Raw genomic sequence first — 6,000 nt, 5'->3', positions numbered from 1 at the left:
TTTCTTTACCTCCTGACTGCTGACAGAACTTGGATTTCAAGACCTAATGTGTTACAAGAATGGAAAATTTAGTTTTGAGAACTGTACATAAATTCATGAAAGAAGATAATAAGGGCCTTGTAGGCTACCACTAGCCCAGCCGGATACCCCTTGTTAGCTGGAAGTGAGTGGATAAACAGAGTCATAAAATTTAACCTGTCTGATGGGTCCAAGATTTCCGCGATCGTGAAATTTTATCCGACACATGATAGGGTTAGTAGGATTATTCTCTTCACTTCAATCAGTTGTTCTGTTTCGAGAGACATGGCACCTGAACGTAAAGGTTAAGTTGAAAATTGTAAATTACAGTACTGCATAACTGTAGACCTAGAATAAAATTGCATGGCATAGCATTGTATTTTCCTTTTTGGTCTTATCTACTGTAGTTCAAAGTTGCAAAGAATCTACTGTAGTATACTGTATTTAGAATTAAACTACAGTAACACATTTAATTTAAAGCGTGAAGGGATACATAATGTACATTATAAATTTACCGTTATATTGGGGAGAATCCCTCCCAATAAAGGACACCTCCCAGATGCGGACAGATTGTTACGTCCCTTCGATGTCTGTAAATGAGAGGTTTCACTGTACTCTAATAGCCATAAAAATTCACTTACTCCACTAACTAGTAACTAATGCTTCATTATAACAATTTTAAGGTTTTTTATAATTAAAATTAAATACATTGCGATTAAAATTTTAGATATAATCTATCACTACTACTATTTTCTTCTTCCTTCCCGTGGTTCATACTCAACAGGTTTGTAATCTAACTTCCGTATTTCTTTCCTATATGAGTGTTCTCCTACTTTATCCCTCCTTCCCTACCTAGAAGTGGGGAAGTGAGCACACAAAATGGATTCACCCACGGATCAATACTCCGTTTCCATGGCAATTTTATACCAGATTCCAGCCACCTACCCCCTCTAACCCATACCAACAGCGGAGTAGCTAGTATACAACTGGAGTGTGTGTACTCACTGCTGACAGAATTCCAGCTGTGAACAGTAATTTTGAAGAAGCAGTTTGTAATTTCTTAGCATTTTTACGTACTATTACTTCCGTTTTGGTGTTACAATACTTATATTTACTCCTTTTGAGTATAAGTGATAGGAACTTTGCTTAATTTCTAGCTATTTGTTTTACTGAACTGTACAAAATGATAGTAATAGTTAAGCATAACACAGAACTATTCGCACATATATTTACAACAAATAAGTAACATCTATGCTCTAAAGGATATAAAGGATACAGACTGACACAAGCTGAGGTAAGTAATGCTTATAGTACAAGAGCATGTTTAATTACATCATTTTTGTAACCGCAAAGTTTCAGCTATAATATTTATACGTTACGACGTCATTCTTTAAGAGAATTAAGTCATCCTATTAATGGATCATTCTATAGTAAATGATGTGATTTTTATAAAGAAAATCCTATATACGTACGTAACTGTGATGTTAAAATTTTTAAATAAGGCATTTTAATATTTGTTTTATTATTTACTAGCCGTACCCGTGCGCTCCGCTGCACCCGTTAGAAATAAATATAAAGTAATTACATAATTAAAATAGGAAATTTGATCCAGGGAACATTCGTGTTTGATAGAAGGATAAATCGTTTAATATGTTACTTAATTTAAATTATATTTAAATAATTAAAATGCGATCATTTTGGTCCAGAGAGCAATCATTTGGTGCAATGACAGTTCCTTTAACATGTTTCTTAATTTTTATTACATGCAACCATAGTTTAATGGACAGTGACATCATTTAGATTTAATGTGTTTATTTTACTTGCTATATGTTTCCATTGAATTATGGTAATAACTTACAGTAATTTTAATCCTTGTTTTCTACATATTCAGTAAATGGCGCTTGGCCCACTTTGGTTCTGAACCCTTCAAATAACTTATATTATATTATATTATATTATATTATATTATATTATATTATATTATATTATATTATATTATATTATATTATATTATATTATATTATATTATATTATATTATATTATATTATATTATATTATATTATATAAAAAGTGTGTTGATAACGGATGTACTCCCTTAAGTAAATTTTTAATTTGTTATGGGGGCTCTTGAATCTCAGGAGGAACAAATTTTATTTTACAACAGGGCAACATAATCTGCTTGGTTCATTGCCCAATTTTTTTGCATTGCATTTAATGCATATGTATTTTAACACGATTCAATTGAGCATAGTTAAAATTTGGATTATAAAATAATGGAATGTTAAGCTAATATATTATTACTGCATACTAAATGAATACACTCTCGTTGTTCGTTAATTCTCTGAGATAAACATTATTTTAAGAAATACAGAAAACGAATATACAGAATAGATTATCAAGTTTCCTGTGCATAAGAAGCTATTTTAATCTTACCTGTCTTAATTCACTCAGAAGTTACTGTAATAACATTATAGCATTATGTCCATATAGAGAAACTACACTTTCCAATGGTAAAATAGTAATTAATTACACAGATCGGTTAATTTAGCTTCCGATATTACTTCATACAAACACAGAATAATTCTCTGTAGGCTATGATTCATAGCTTTCGATTGTTGTTGACCAAGGCCCCTTATAGACGAAGACATTTGTTCTTTATTTCATTACACCGCCTTAGATGGCAGTTATTTTAATTTTAAAACTCATTTAACTCATTAAATATCAGTCCTATCAAAATATTTCAAAGAATAAAACTTATCGGAAATGATTTTTAAAGAAACTTTTGTTATGTAACATTTTTCACAAAAATCAATAATAAGCGAGATATTTGGATTTATTTAATTCAGGCCCCCTTATAACCCCCCTTTTAAATAATGTATTTTGAATGCCATATAGCCTAAAATCTAAGTTACAACGAACTTAATTTATATTCCAATTTTCATCGAAATCCATTCAGCCATTATCGCGCGAAAAGGTAACAAACATACAGACAGACATACAAACAAAAATTTCAAAAAAGCGATTTTCGGTTTCAGGGTGGTTAATTATATATGTTAGGACCAATTATTTTTGGAAAATCGAAAATTACCAGAAAAATTTCGTCTATAGATTATAATCTATACTAATAATAAATCTGTAGCCGAAATTTTTCTGGTAATTTTCGATTTTCCAAAAATAATTGGTCCTAACATATATAATTAACCACCCTGAAACCGAAAATCGCTTTTTTGAAATTTTTGTTTGTATGTCTTTCTATATGCATGTATGTTTGTTACCTTTTCACGCGATAATGGCTGAACGGATTTCGATGAAAATTGGAATATAAATTAATTTCGTTGTGACTTAGATTTTAGGCTATATGGCATTCAAAATACATTATTTAAAAGGGGGTTATAAGGGGGCCTGAATTAAATAAATCGAAATATCTCGCTTATTATTGATTTTTGTGAAAAATGTTACATAACAAACGTTTCTTTAAAAATAATTTGTGATAAGTTTTATTCCATGCAAAATTTTGATAGGACTGATATTTAATGAGATAAATGAGTTTTAAAATTAAAATAACTGCCATCTAAGGCCGTGTAATGAATTAAAAAACAAATGACTTCGTCTATAAGGGGCCTTAGACAGCAACAATCGAAAGCTATGAAAGATAGCCTACAGAGAAGGTTTCTGTGTTTGTATGAAGTAATATCGGAAGCTAAATTAACCGATTTGTATAATTAATTATTATTTCACCATTGGAAAGTGTAGTTTCTCTAGATGGACATAATGCTATAATGTTATTACAGTAACTTCTGATATTATATTATATTATATTATATTATATTATATTATATTATATTATATTATATTATATTATATTATATTATATTATATTATATTATATTATATTATATTATATTATATTATATTATATTATATTATATTATATTATATTATATTATATTATATTATATTATATTATATTATATTATATTATATAATTTAAGTTATTTGAAGGGTTCAGAACCATAGCGCCATTTACTGAATACGTAGAAAACAAGGGTTAAAATTAAGTTATTACCATAATTCAATGGAAATCTATAACTAGTAAAATAAAATATACACATTAAATCTAAATGATGTCAATGTTCATTAAACTATGGTTGCATGTAATAAAAATTAAGAAACATGTTAAAGGAATTGTCATTGCACCAAATGAGTGTCTCTGGACCAAAATGATCGCATTTTAATTACTTGGATGCAATTTAAATTAAGTAACATATTAAACGATTTATCCTTCTATCAAACACGAATGTTCCCTGGATCAAACGTCCTATTTTAATTATGTAATTACGTTATGTTTATTTCTAACGGGTGCAGCGGAGCGCACGGGTACGGCTAGTCATAAAATAATATTAAAAATATATTGAAATTATCTTAAATCTCAAAACAGAATCAAATACTTACTTTAATCGCTTTAACTATGCTCACTTCCCTTATTGCAGCAGAGTTAGAACTGTAGGTAGAATGACAGACTACGGATAGAAAAGCCTGAGTTCAGTCCCAGATGAAGGCATAATTTCTCTCTCGTTATATACCTAACTTCAACAGCTCAGAAGTCAATCACACTGCTCAAATACTGAGTATTGGCTCTTCCTGGGGGTGAAAGTGGCCAGAACATGGTGCTGGTAATATCACCTCCCTCTAGAACCGGGATATAAAGCTTGGCAATTCTTACCTTCCTACCTACCTTGCAATTCAATGAACTGCACACGGTACTCATAATATAATTTTTTTGTCTGTGGTTTCTAATTATTTTTCCAATTCTACATTTATACACATACATTATGTACACAATAATACAGAAGTAATATTTTTGACTTAATATGCTTTGATTGTAAGCCGAAGCGTACTTACAAATCTATATGAATATACTGGGTGTTCAGTTCAAATTGTGTCTTGGCTCGCTGTATGCCGTCATGTGGCTAGCTGATGAGCCTAGAGAATTCAATCTTCCTACACTTCCGCAGCTCAGGTGTATAATTTAAGAGGCAGAGAAGTTGGCTAGCAAGTACGGCGTTCATTCTGAAGAGTACGTGCCGATACGTACGGTAACGTCGGTAGTGGCAGGAATATGAACTGTTTGGAAATACGTACTGTCGGGATATGGGGAGAGGGTTAAGACGATTACTTACGTATTTGTTGACATTAACTTCGACGGTCAACATGGACACGGAGCATTTGATTTGTGTTGTGGAATGTTACCGTACGCAACCGATGATAACAAATACCCTGCGTACGACTTGCCGGCGCAAAACACAGTTCGAAAGAGGTTATGGTAGCACACAGACAGTACAGACCGCCATCTGTTGCTACGACGTTCAAGTTATACCGTACACGTTCTCAAGTTCAGATTGAAGAACGCCTTAAATAATAGGCAACTTCTCTAACATATAAACTGAAACTCGCTTCAAATCAGTGACCCAACAACAGTGACGTCATGACACACTTTGAAATGAACACCCAGTATAATACATAAGTTATTAGAAATGGAAATTAGATTATGATATTCTATCACATGCAGACTCTGATAAAGCTGCAGTTTGCCAATTGATTTTTCGTTAATAGGACTGATTAACTGTGCCACGGTTTATGCGCGTTTCCCTAAATTTCAATTTAACATGTGGATGTGAATACGTGCCAATGCTATTAATTTTTTTAATAGTGGGAAGTACTGGATAAGATCATTTATGCATTTCTTTTTACATTATTAACATGGTGGAAGAAAAAACATTAACATTTTTATCTACCCCTACCCCCATGAGAATGTTTGCTAGCTCAGTCGACACAGGCGCTACCCTTCTGATCCAGAACTACTCTCGGACGTGGGTTCTATTCCCGATTTGGCTGATTATCTGGTTGGCTTTTTCCGAGGTTTTCCCCAACAGTAAGGCGAAAGTCAGGAAATCTGTGGTGAATCCTCGGCCTCATCTCGA

At 31.9% G+C, this 6,000-nt stretch overlaps 1 protein-coding gene across 1 annotated transcript in view; it reads left to right on the top strand.

Moving 5' to 3' along the window:
• The first annotated feature begins 968 nt into the window (after positions 1-968).
• LOC138712561 (transmembrane protein 181) overlaps positions 969-6,000 on the top strand; it is a 61,313-nt gene continuing 56,281 nt past the window's right edge. The window contains exon 1 of the mRNA XM_069844485.1: positions 969-1,312. The gene's annotated coding sequence lies outside the window, so the exon portion shown is untranslated. The remainder of the gene's footprint in view (positions 1,313-6,000) is intronic.

Source organism: Periplaneta americana, chromosome 13 (assembly GCF_040183065.1).
Source record: "Periplaneta americana isolate PAMFEO1 chromosome 13, P.americana_PAMFEO1_priV1, whole genome shotgun sequence".
Taxonomy (NCBI): domain Eukaryota; kingdom Metazoa; phylum Arthropoda; class Insecta; order Blattodea; family Blattidae; genus Periplaneta; species Periplaneta americana.
Note: the sequence above shows the minus strand (reverse complement) of the source record. Positions and strands in the feature narration are given on the sequence as shown.